We start from the raw sequence: 14401 nt of genomic DNA on the forward strand, positions 1-14401 counted from the left end.
AGATTTTATGAGTAAAAATGACTTTAATTATCATTTAAAATCAAAATTTATGAAAACCATTTAAAATTTCATGGGACTTTTTTAGAATTTCAAAAAAATTGGTTTATTATTGAAATATCTTAAAAGGCAACAAACTCACTTTTGATGTATTTCAATTAATTAAAAATTGATAAAAATCTTACTTAGTAATTGAAAGAACTCGTCCATTATCTCAAAGAGACCGACGTAACTAGAATTGATTTGCCTTTATATTCCCATATAGAAGTGATTTTCCTAAATTTTCAATTAATAATAAATTAAATAAATTTTTAGTAATTATCTATTTACTCAGTAATTATCAATTACTAAGTAAAGAAAAATAAAAACTCCAAGTCTCAATATAATTTATTTTGAGACTGGGACTTGGAGTTTTTATTTTTCTTTACTTAGTAATTGATAATTAATGAGTAAATAGATAATTACTAAAAATTTATTTAATTTATTATTAATTGAAAATTTAGGAAAATCACTTCTATATGAGAATATAAAGGCGAATCAATTCCAAAGCAATACTTGTATAATTTATTATGAAAATCTTATACAAATTAAATGAACATTATTAGAAGTAACTTGAATTATCTGAGAATCAATTTGAAATCATTACGTAAAACGTGGTTGAATTTGTCATTTACAAATGTCAGTGGCAAATCAATGCAAAATTCAGTTGTTAATCATTGTGGAATAAACGAAAATCCCGTGAAATCTTATAGCAATCAAATAAATTAAAAGAAAAAAACGAATAGTTTACTTAATTTTTATTCAAATGTCCGTGCATTTTATAGCTTTCTTCTTTCGATAACACTAAACAAATCATTAACTTTCGCTTTTAAATTATACCAAATAACGCTTAAGACGCATAGTTTCCATTTTTTAACAAAAAGGATAAAAACCGATCGGCATCGAGAAGAAATTTTACGGCATGTGCATGATTTCCGATTTTTCCTTAAGTCGACCTACTCTCCTTTCGTATAAAACGGATCAGATACGACTTGGGTACCTTTAAATCATGTTTTGTTATGCACCAACAAACCGCTAATAGATATTCTACTATTTTTAAATTATAGTATAACTGACAGGCGGTAACAGTTGTTTTTTTTTTGTACCAGTCATCAACGGATAATGGCTGATTTTCTGGTGAAAACACGATAATAATATCGACCGAATAATTTAGATCGTTGATTTCTAAAAAAAGAACTGACCAGAGTGAAATTTCCATTAAACCTCGTTAATACAATAAAATCATAACTCAATTGAAACTTCTACATCTTGTTTTCGTTAATTGGATTTGAATCTTCATTCCTATTGACCCAGTTCATCGTAATTACTGATGAGAAATTAACAATCGTAACTCTTACTATTATGTCTATTGATAATTATAGATTTTTTCATAAAATCTCATTATTTCTTACGTTAATTGGACTATTTTGGTTTATTTTGATTATGAATAGAAATTCCTTAAAAGTGCAATATTAATTAATCGGAATCATTTAAAATTTAATCATGAAAATCATTGTAAAACTTTTGAAATTAACTGAAAAATTAAATAATTCAAGAAAAAAATTCAACGAATAAAAAACTGTGTAATTTCACATAAAAAATTACAAAAATTGATTTATAATTTATGAAAATCAATTGGAATTTTATAAAATTTGTTAAACACCCACATACATCTACTCGAAAAGCAGCCCCAGTACTCGATATTAGCTATTCATCAGTTATTAGAACATTAAAAGAAAACAAAATGCATCCCTATAAAATTATACTCACCCAAGTGCTCACGGAAGACAATTTTGACAGGAGAATGTATTTTTGTGAACAAATGATGGCAATGTTAGACAGCAATGTGATCCAATTAGAACATGTTATGTTTTCTGATAAGTGCATCTTTATTCTTCACGGTCATGCCAATCGTCAAAATTGCCGCTATTGGTCCAGGGATAATCCTCGCTGGACGAGAGAAGACAATACTCAATAACCTGAAAAGGTTAACGTGTGTGCAGGAATTATTGAAGATCAGATCATAGGCCCTTTTTTTATTGAGGGCAATTTGAATGGCGATAATTATTTAGAATTGCTTCAAAATAATGTAGTACGAACGTTGACCAACTTCCAGCGAATATGATATGGGTTAAACAAGATGGAGTACCACCCCACTACCAAATAAATGTCCGGCAGTACCTCAACCAAATATTTCCAGATCGGTGGATAGGGAGACGAGGATCGATGGAATGGCCAGCGCGGTCTCCCGATCTTTCGATCAACGCCATTCGACTTTTTCTTATGGGGATATGTGAAAACTATTGTATACAAAACTAAACCCACTTACTTTGCTGACATATGAAGACGAATAACCCTGGCAATTAGATCGATCACACCTGAGATGTTGAGTAACGTTAGAAGAAATTTCTATTTACGAGTAGGGTGTTGCCAAGACGTTCGTGCCAAGCATTTTGAACATCTCCTACATTGACATTATTGTTTAGATTTGTATTATGTATAAGTTTTTGAATATGTTGTAACAATTTTCCGCAAATAAATAATTTTCTTTTCTAAATGTTGTTTTTTGAATTTTACTTAATATTTCCGAAATAGTCAGATAGGTATAGGACATGGTATAAAAAATATGTCTTAAATGATATGGGGAATCTAAAAATTAATTAACATACAGGGTGTTATGTTTAAACTAAGCAAGTTGGTATTGGCCATCGTTATCTGATCCTAGGGAGTATAAAAAGTTTTTATGAAAAAAAATGCGCAACTATAAAAACCAATCGACGTGTTCGAGCGTTTTTTTCCAACACGCTCCCGTCTATTTATTAGCTAATTTATTTCATTTGGCTGACACACACTGCATACATAGATGTCTTAGAACCAATATAAATCACATAGACACTATTATTAAATCAATTATTCTAAAACTAAAATTAACTATTGCAAAATACACACATCGGAAAAGCCTAAGGATATTTTTATAAAATAATAAAATTATAAAAAAATAATTTTTTGGTGATCAATTTAAATCAAATTTGAAAATTGGTTCATCCTGTAGATTTCTGTGAGACAAACAGAATCTTAACGCTGATAACAATTATTTCAGGAATTTTTTCACAAAACAGAAAAAACCATGGTTTTTATATTGCAATAAATATTCTGGTAGTCTCGATTTCGTTCATGGTACAGAGTTACTGTTTTGCAGAGTGAATAAAAAAATTGTGTTTTATCATGGAACGACGTCATTTAACTTTGGACGAGATGAATAGAGCTGTAGGACTTCTTCAAGGAGGCATGCGGCAAATTGATGTAGCTGAGCGTCTAGAAGTCTCTCAGAGCGTTATAAGTCGATTGTGGCGCCGTTTTCGTAAAACTGGAAATTCAGCTGAACAACATCCAGGACGTGGTCGTGCTACGACAGCTGCTCAAGATAGATTTTTAGTTTTAACTGCTAGAAGGCAACCTAACATTACAGCTCCTGAATTGGTTATCAACTTGCAGAGAGCACACAATATTACCGTAGGTCGTGATACTATAAGAAATCGTCTCCATAAAGCCAACCTCCACAATCGAAGGCCACTTAGATGTCCACCTCGTTCCAGAGGCAATCGCGCTGCAAGATTAAAACTGGAATGAACATGATTGGGTTACAGTTTTATTCACCGACGAATCCAGATTTGGATTTCATCCAGATCCACGTCGAGTGAGAGTATGAAGACGATCTGGAAATGCAGAACGGTTAAGACATGTCCAGGAAGTGTATACATACAGAGGGGGTACAATTATGGTATGGGCTGGAATAATGATGGGCGGTAGAACCGACCTCGTTTTTCCAGATCGCTTCCTTACAGCTCAGCAGTACATCGATACCATTCTGTTCTTCGTCCGTTTGCTGGCGCTGTTGGCCGAAACTGCCACCTAATACAAGATAATGCGCGTCCACATGTCGCACGCGTAGTTGGAGAACGAGGGGATTGATGTATTGACATGGCCAGCACAATCTCCTGACCTTAATCCAATTGAGCATGTATGGCATATGCTCCAACGAAGAATGACTCCATAGATGGGTGACATTTACACTGCCTTTCGTTTCCGGGAGCGACTGATAGCGGAATGGGCAAACTTACCCCAACAAAACATCGACAACGTTATTTTGTCTATGAACAATAGATGTCGAGCCGTCATAAACCAGCGTGGAGGTCATACTTTGTACTAATTTGCGTTTTTTATAAATATTTTTTTTTGTATTTAATTTAAAAAACATTTTTTTTCATTATACAAAACAATAAATTTTTCAAGAAATTGTAGACTTTTTTTTTATTTTAGTTATAGGCAGTTCTTTATTTTTGTAATTTTGGTTATTTTTTTAGTATAGTAAAAGAGTCTTAATTACTATAATTCGGCTATTATTTATCCAGAACAATTCAAAGAAAAATAAGGTCAATTTATAAAAATATCCCTAGACTTTTCCGATGTGTGTATTATAGGAATTATTATAGAAATAATGAACTTACATTGAATTGATTAGAAATCAAACTCTAAATTAACAAAAATCATGTAGAAATCATTTAAAATCATTTTGATTTTCATGGAAACTAGTTGATAAATTAGAAATTATGTATACCATTACTTGAGAAAAAAATTGACTATAAATATTTAAAAATTACTTGGTAATTAATTGGAATCCAAAGAAAAATTAACTTAACTCAAATCATTAGGAATATCAAGGAATTAAAATCAAAAATATTTTGGGAATCTAATGGACTATTTCTTGTAAATTAGTCAATCAATTTAAAATTCAACCAATAAAAAACTATTTAGTTCCACATAAAAAATTACAAAAATTGATATAATTTATGAAAATTATTGCAACTTTATAAAATTTGTTAGAAGAAAGCGGGTTATTTGTTAATCAATTGTAAGTATTTAAGAAGAGACAAAAATTCATGGGTAACTGGAAAATTGCTAGGAATCAATTTATATTGCTAAGAAATTACTTAGAATTCCATAGAAATGATTTGCAAATCAATTGTAAACCAATTATCAATTGTTATAAAAGTAAATTTGTTGACAAAGCTGTAAAAAAAGAAAAACATATACACAAACATGTAAAAAGGTTATTTAGCATGCTATGGTCCATGATCCTAAAAGCATTCTGCTTCCATGAATATGGTTTACCTATACCGGTAAAACCAACAACATCCCCATTCTTCAGAAATACTCCTCCAAGACTCTGAACCAAAACATACAAAGTTAATGTAATGTCAAGAGTATCAATATGTATGACACAAACAGATATTATTCACTCCCGAAATATACAACTTTATTAAATGTAAAACTGTAAAAAAAAAAATGATTCACAGAAATAAATTAGGCGAATTGATATGGTGTAAAAAATATAAAGAATTTACCTAAAGTCCTGCAAGAAAAAGGTAAAAATGACTAAAATCTATCCGACAAAAATTCAGTTAATTCATAGTAGCCCTTTGCAACTAAGAGTTTTTTAACACGTTTTCTAAAAAGTTTCCAGCTACCTATACCTTTCAAATAAAAATTTCAAAAATTATAAAAACCTTAAAAAAATTCCAACAAGGTATAATAAAGCTTTCACTTTAATTAGTTAATTCATTCATTGTCGCTAAACATCTGGCCAACTTAAGACCGTAAGTACTTAAGTTACAAAATATCTTCGTTACATCTGATAAATACCAACCTTCAGTGTTTATTTTTTTTTAGTAATGTACTTATTCATGCTTTCCCCGGTACTTTTGGGTACTTGAATGCCCAAGAAAACATGGCTTTAATCTTCCATATGAATCTTATAAAGGCCACTAAACTTTTTAATTAAGGTCATGAAAAATCTTTAAAAATTGACCGAAATAGCAGGAGAATCAATAGTAAATCAATAAAAATTTGAAAAATTATGAAAACCATACGTGAATAAATTGAATATTAATATAAACTAAAAATTTATGGGATAAATTAGGGAAAATAAGAGTTAATTTGAAAATAAAAATTCATAGAAATATATGTAAATTCTTTTAATAAACACTTTTAAAAATTATTCGTGCCTTAAGAAATTGATTAAAATCACTAGGACATTTATAAAAATTACTTAGATTTATATGAATAAAATTCCTTTAAACTTATGGAAATAAATGGAAATTCACGTAAATCAATATTTCCTATAACAAAAGCAAAAATATTTAATCAGTGAAAGCTACGTAAAAAAAACAATATTTAATAAATTAGAATCTTTAAGAATTAATCAACTAATTAAATGGATATTTTTTAGAATAACATGGGAATATGATGCAAATCTATAGGAATTATTAGATTTGTGGAAATCCGTCTGATATTTATGATACTCGCACAAATTAGTAGAAATCAAAGCTCCTAAAAATCATAGGTCTTCACCGCAAAATTGCTGAGGTCTTAATATTCTACAGCATCTCATTTGTCAGCTACGTACTGAACTGTCTGCAAGTGTTATTTTTTTTTTACGTAGTTATAACTACTAGAATCGAGAAACATCATTCTCTTACGATTGTCAATGATACTTGGATTTGAAGGTGGGTTTAAAGTAAAAATTCCGGTAAATAGATTTTTTCTGCATTGATCACATTTTATTCATCAACTACATAATCAATTTTTTGGAAGTAAACTACATTTGAATATAACTCTTCTTACATAGTTATTTTCACCATATATAGCTGATTTCCACCTGATTTAGGTTTTTACCCAAAAAATTATGTTAAAAGTCCATTCTTTCCACTTCGTATTTTACTGCCTCGAACGATTATTTATCTTATGTACTTACAAATGCTAAAATATATAAGGAAAAAAACACGTCTCCCCAAACATATTGAAGAATAAAAACAATGTAAGACACATTAGACACACATTTACAATTAAAAAAAAGATCTTAAGTGAAATTTACTTAATTTTCTCTTCTTATACGCTTGTTTGGAAGTAAAAAATTGCATTTAAACGTCAATATTGATATACCAAGTGACCTCCTTCAATTTTAAAATCTAACTTTTCAGTTTTCTTTGTAATAGCAAGTGTTCCGCAAGGAAGAATAACCATAGCATAACCGTCGAGTTTACCTAATTACATTTAACTTGATTACGGTTATTTTGGTTGTATAGGAGCCCAAGGGGAACCTAATTCCTCAAACATATTTATCTGTTTTTCAGTAATTTTTAAAAAAGAAAAACAGTTTTACATTACTTCCGGTATATCCATGTCACCCGGTATGGGTGTGATGAGAAACTCCATTGTTTTTATTACTGCCATTGTTCCTCTAAGTCTTTAAACGCTTCCCGTCCCGACAAAACGAATAAAACTTTTGCATATTCGGTTGTCGAAATGTATATAAAAGTGCCGTTACGAATATACGGACTCTTAATGGAGTCGCTTTAATACATACAGAAGTTTTATGTGCCCTCAAGGCATCGAGTTGATTTATTTTACGAATACATTCGGGCCATAGATCGTCTGTAGGATATGGATAATTATCGTAGTACCACATTAAGTGCCTTAATCTTATGAATAGGTCGGTAATTTCGAAAATTGGTTGGATGTATAAGAGATTAGACGTATTAAGGAATTTAAGATTTATCTACGTCACATACTATATATATACTTTGATGTGCTGGGTCTAGTTATTTGATTTATTTGAAATTAGGCACTTCCTTTTAGCGTAACGGAAAACAGGCATATAAGTGGATTTATACGGGATTTTCATAGCTATTCATCCTAAAAATTTACAATTTATTCCCTCAAGACATTTCTATAATTTTGAAAAATAACTTCTATGTAGCGACTATTGACCAATTCTTAAATATTTACAATTGATTCGCAAACAATTCCTACTTACATAGAATTTTAAGTAACTTTTGTGTTTTATAAATTGAGTTGTAATTGATTCCTGATGAAATCTTCATAATTTTTAAAAATAGTTGCCTTCAATTTCCATTGATTACTAATCAATTTATAATTGACTTTTGTGTATTAAAAATTAATTTCCCACTGATTCCTATAAAATTTTTATAATATTTTAAAATAAATAAAATAAGTTTTCAAGAATGTCTGTGTTTTTTGAATTTACTTGTAACTGAATCGCATGAGATGTTCTATAATATTTTAAAGTGATTTCCCTTAATTTCTATACGTCATTGATCAATTTTTAGGAACTTTAATGCCTTGAATAATTTCTTACATTAAAAATTGCTTTGCTATTGACTTATAATATTTTGCAGTAGTTAATTTTAGTTTTGGAATTATTGAATTATTCTTATAAACTTCCAATTAATTTATTTAATAGTTTTTATGGCTTTTATGTGTTATAACGTAAATCCTATTTACTTATAAACCTAATATTATATGTGTATAATATTATATGTAACCTAATATATATAATTACCTAATATATATGAAAACTTTAAATAACTTTTTAAGGTATTTCCCATATAGTTTGAAGGATTGTTAATAAGTTCTTAAATTTCCATTCTATTTTTATGTTATTTTAAGACATTTGTGTGAATTATATATTGATTTCTATTTACAGGAATAAAAAGGAATTATTATTTAAAGCTTTAATAATTTTTAGAGTAAATCCCATGAAATTTAATGGATAATCGAACAATTTTTAAATATTTACAAGTGAATTCTAAATATTTTCTGTTTATTACACGTGGATTTCTCATTAATATTTATTTTTTAATATTTCACATTAGTTTTCAAGATTTATTGATTAATTCTCATAGAATTAAAATTTATTTTCAAGTTATTCCGATGTATTTCTCACGGAATTCTAAGATATTAATTTTTATTACATATTGATTACCATACTCAATTTATTTCTATTTCTATGGCATTCTAAGTAATTGTTGTATTTTTTTAATTTATTGGTATCAGGTTTCTATAATTTTCGCAACTAATTCTCAAATAATATCTGTGTATTACAGCTCGATTTTTATAATGTTTAAAAGTTCCGATTAGTTTTCTTAAATGTTTGGTCGAGAGTCCTTATTTTTAAGCTTGAACAGTGCTGCAGTAGTGTTTTGTGATTTGACCAAAGCATTTGATTGTGCTAGTCACAAAATATTGCTGTGGAAGCTTAAGCGGTATGGATTCAGAGGTCTGGCTCTTTAGTGGTGTGGGTCTTATTTGCATACTAGAATGCAGAGTGTTTCTGTGGATGGTGCCCTTTCAAAGGAGCAGCTTGTGACTCATGGTGTTCCTCAGGGTTCAGTTCTTGGGCCACTTCTATTCCTCATTTATACACGGTGATTTTTATAAGAAGGTCCTGCTTTTGAGGGATGATAGGGGACGTTCAAATATAACTTTTGATATAAGACACTATGGGTCGGAAATGCCTCAGAAGCAAAATACAGAGGGTTAAAGTTTTAAAAAAATTAAGAAATTAATTTTTAGTTTTTTGACTGTTTAAGATATCGGTGTCAAATTTTCTCAATAAAGCTACCTAATAAAGATGCTTTAAATGTAAAAAGTAAATGTTTTAGTTTCAACCAGTGGCGTAGATTAGATAGGCATTAGAGTAATTTTTTAATAAAAAAAAATAGTACGCCACTGATAATCAAAAATTTTAAGAATCCTTGGTTTTTTTAACAGAAAAAAAGGTATCCTGCATCTTTTTTCCCAAAAGGCACCATTTTGTCAGAATTAAAAAATAAATACCTTTAATAAAAACTTTAATAAAAAAATTTATTGGATAACGTTAAAAAATACAAAATAATAAATAATAATAATTAATTTAAAAGGTGCTCAAAGTGGCCGCCATTTTGTTGGATACAGAGCCTATAGCGTAATGTTAAATTGTCGTGAATTTTCTGAATAACTTCACCCCTATCTTTAATTTCGCCTGCAGCTACTGCAATGCGAGCCAAAAGATCATGTTCATCTGGCACAGGTGTAGAATAAATAAGTTGTTCCAAATGACCCCACAAATAAAAATCACAGGGATTTAAATCGGGGGAGCGCGCTGGCCAAGCCACTGGGCCTCCCCTCCCAATCCAACGTCTAGGATATCTTTGGTTCAAATATTCCCTGACAACGCGACCATAGTGTGCCGGACAACCAACATGTTGAAGCCAAATTATTTGCCGAACATCCAATGGCACATCTTCTAAAACTTCAGGGAGTACATCTCGAAGAAAAATCAAAAAATTCCCTGCAATGAGACGTCTTGGCAAAATGTACGGACCAATCAAGTTCTTCCCTACAATGCCTGCCCAAACATTCACAGATAAATTTTTTTGGTAGCCACGGATAAATTTAGCATGAGGGTTTTCATCAGTCCAGACATGATTGTTTCTTGGGTTGAAATGTCCCTCTCGGCAAAACGTTGATTCGTCACTAAACAAAATAGCTTGACGAATGTCTGGGTGTTCAGCCCCTTGTTGGAGATACCAAGTGGCAAACGCGAACCTATTAGCATAGTCTTGGGGCAACAGATGCTGAACCTATTGTTTTTTAAATGGATAAAGGTGGTTATCATGCAAAACTTTCCAAACCAACGTTTGGCTTATCCTCAGGTGATCAGCAATTTTTCGGGTACTTGTATTTGGATCCTCTTCAATATTTCCAGTATTTCCTTCTCAACATTATCACGAATAGGTCTTGCACGAACTCTTATGCCTGGGTTCACCTAAAACAAAATGTACATGTTAATTTTTTGTTTTTATTTTTTTTAAGTAGGTACTTACTTGTAATTGTCCTCTCTCACGTACACTCCTGTCGACCTTAAGAAAAAATATTCTCTCAGGGACCATGCGATTGGGAAAACGTTCAGCATAAATCGCGCGAGCCAATACAGCATTTCCTCTGGATTCACCAAGGGTTAAATGCATATCTGCCAATTCATTCCACGTAAATCGCTATTAGTTATTTTGTTATCATGTCTTTCTTAGCAATTTGCGTGGCATTGAGTTAGCGGATATGCACACTCGGCGAATCCAATGAGTTGTTCGTGCGAGACCAAATACCGAAATTAAAGATAGGGGTGAAGTTATTCAGAAAATTCACGACAATTTAACATTACGCTGCAGGCTCTATATCCAACAAAATGGCGGCCACTTTGAGCACCTTTTAAATTAATTATTATTATTTATTATTTAGTATTTCTTAACGTTATCCAATAATTTTTTTTTCTTAGTTTTTATTAGTTATTTATTTTTAAATTCTGATAAAATGGTGCCTTTTGGGAAACAGATGAAAGAAAGAAAGGATACCTTTTTTTCTGTTAAAAAAACCAAGGATTCTTAAAATTTTTGACTATCAGTGGCGTACTATTTTTTTATTAAAAAATTACGCTAATGCCTATCTAATCTACGCCACTGGTTGAAACTTTAACATTTACTTTTTACATTTAAAGCATCTTTATTAGGTAGCTTTGTTGAGAAAATTTGACACCGATATCTTAAACAGTCAAAAAACTAAAAATTAATTTCTTAATTTTTTAAAAACTTTAACCCTCTGTATTTTGCTTCTGAGGCATTGCCGACCCATAGTGTCTTATATCAAAAGTTATATTTGAACGTCCCCTATCATCCCCCAAAAGCATGACCTTCTTATAAAAATCACCCTGTATTAATGACATGGCCAATCTTAGGATCTCAGATAAATTCATTCAGTTTGCGGGTGATCCAACAATTTTATGGCATGACACGAGTGCGATGAATCTAAATACCACAGTTAATAGAGATATTGTTGAAATCAATAAATGGTGTGATTCCAAAAAAACTGTGTTTAAATATTTCAAAAACTAGTGTTATGACTTTTAAATGCAATTTAAATAATGTGTTTTTGGAGAATTACATTCTAAACAACTTAGACGAAAATAATTTTTTAGGTTTATTTATTAATAAACTAAAATTTGAGGGCCATACCACGCAATTGCGTAGAAAAATATCAGCAATTTGTTATGCTCTTAAAGTGGTCGCAGGAGAGGTTGATTTTGACATGGCGAGAAATGTTTATTTTTCTTTAATTAAGTCCCATTTAAGGTATGGTTTGTGTTTCTGGGGTGCATGCACACATTACTTATGTAATAGTGTTTTTGTTTTGCAAAAGAGAGCGATCCGACGTCTGTATAATGTGAGTATAAGAGAGTCTTGCAAACAGCTATTTATCACTCATTAAATCCTAACCCTTTCTGCCTTATTTATATTTGAATCTGTTTGCCTCTTTCAAAAGAAATTTAGAAATGTTAACACAACTAATAGACATAAATATAGCAGTCGACGAGCTAATGATGTGCTCTTGCCTATGCCTACAAGTTCACTGATCAAAAGAACTTTTTTATTTGATGGTAAAAAACTCTTTAATCATCTTCCTGCAGATTTGAATAGAAAAAAATATGAAGTTTCTTATTCAAATTCCCAGACAAAACACCCCAATTAGTAACCGTTTTTAAGATAAGACGACTTTATCTTCGATTGAGTCAATTTTCTGTTTTTACGACCGAACCTACTGAGCTTTAATTGATATTTTATCGACCCGTTTATAGGCTTTTTATCGCATGAGAAACTGCATTTTTTTCAATTATTATTTATGCGAGAATTGCCTCGGAACAATGCTTTGAATAAACTTTATTACGACTTTTTTTGATATCGTGAGTGATTAATGGGCCTTATTCGCTTATTATGCGGTTACAAAGCAATAAATAAAAGTGACTTACTGTTGATTCTCATGTGAGTTTCTACATTTTTAAGATAATTTTATGAATTACCGACTGCTTCTTATAATTTACTATTGATATTTTTCTATTTATTAATGATTGATTATCAATGATTTTTTTATTGATAAATTGATAAACAATTTACACCTAATAAAAATAGATACATTTTAATGATTAAAAAAAATCAATATAAATTCTCAAATGATTTTCAAGTAACTCATTTCAAGTAATTTTAATGAATTTTGACGTAATTATCATTAATTTTCAAAAAACATAAGTTTTTACAAAATACATAAATAATTCTTCATATTTTACAATACGATATAATTTCTATAAATTTTTAAATTATTCTTGCTTCCAAATGCTTATTGGTCATTGATTTTTATTATTTTTTTAATTAATTTATATGCAATTTTTATCATAAGTTGTGGAATTTCCATTTGAGTAAAATAGACAAATTAAATTGTTAAAAAAAAAAAAATAAGTAATTTCTAAAAATTTTACGATTTCTATTAAGTTTGTATATAGTAATTTATAATTGATGAAAATGAGTAAATTTTATTGATTAAAAAAATCAATAAAAACAGTTATATTTAAAAGATTTCCATAAAGTCATAAACAATTCGCACAAATGATTTTTCATAATCATCTGCTTTTCTGAATTTGCCAGGAATTGATTCACATATGATAAATTACGTAAATTTAAAAATATTTTTTTATTTATGAGTCAATTGATTTTTAACGATTTTTTATTTATATATATAAGATTGTTACGATTTCCATGAATTTGTAAGCAATTTATATGTAAACAATTAAAATAAATAAATTTGTTGATTTCAAATAAATTTAAACGAACTAAAACGAGTATAATATTAATAAATTTTTAAATGATTTCCATATATTCTCGTAAGCGATTTTCCATGACCCATCATAAATTTCCGACGATTTTACCAAATATACAGAATGTTCGGCATGTTCTAAGTGAGCACATTTTCAATTGATTTCTCAAACAAAACAGATATTGAAATCGAAGATCTCTGCAGCCAAAGTGCACTTTCCACGAACCAATTCTTCACAATTAAAGTAACAATTAGTAAGTAGTTGCTCGGTTTTTCTCGATAGCCATTATCCTTACTGAACCACCATTCTTAAAACCGTTTGATGACCATTATTGCGATCCAACGATGTCCGCCTGAAGGAGTAACGAAGATAAATGCCTTTTAATGAGGAAGAAACGGTTTTTAACTGGACTTATTAGCATATACGCTTCTTATGCAAGTTTTGGAATGTTGTGGAATGTTAAATTGAGTAAAAAATTCCATATTTCTGAAATATCTATGCTGACAAATAAACCGAAATCCCACCCACCTAATAAGCCAATTCATACTAAAATAACATCATTAAAAAGCATCATTCTCATATTACATATTATCATGTAATATACCACATTTTAATTACATAAAATGGGTGTATCGCCTCGGTTAAAGTAGTTCATTAAATATTTAACTAAAACAATCATAACAGTTCCCAACGTTCTCACTGTGAAGAAGGATCGTTTTCTCGTAAAAACTTGGTGGTTTATGTAAATGGTACATCTTTATAATGATGGAACGGTTAAAGATATGTGCATAATATTGAATTGTGTGCTTCGAATTGATGATGAAG

General features: G+C 29.9%; 1 protein-coding gene across 1 annotated transcript in view; it reads left to right on the forward strand.

Annotated features, from left to right (window-relative positions):
- Nucleotides 1–14401, forward strand: part of LOC126737068 (uncharacterized) — a 63122-nt gene that overhangs the window by 12797 nt on the left and 35924 nt on the right. The window lies entirely within an intron of this gene.

This window comes from Anthonomus grandis, chromosome 1 (genome assembly GCF_022605725.1).
Source record: "Anthonomus grandis grandis chromosome 1, icAntGran1.3, whole genome shotgun sequence".
In the NCBI taxonomy this organism is placed as follows: Eukaryota; Metazoa; Arthropoda; class Insecta; order Coleoptera; family Curculionidae; genus Anthonomus; species Anthonomus grandis.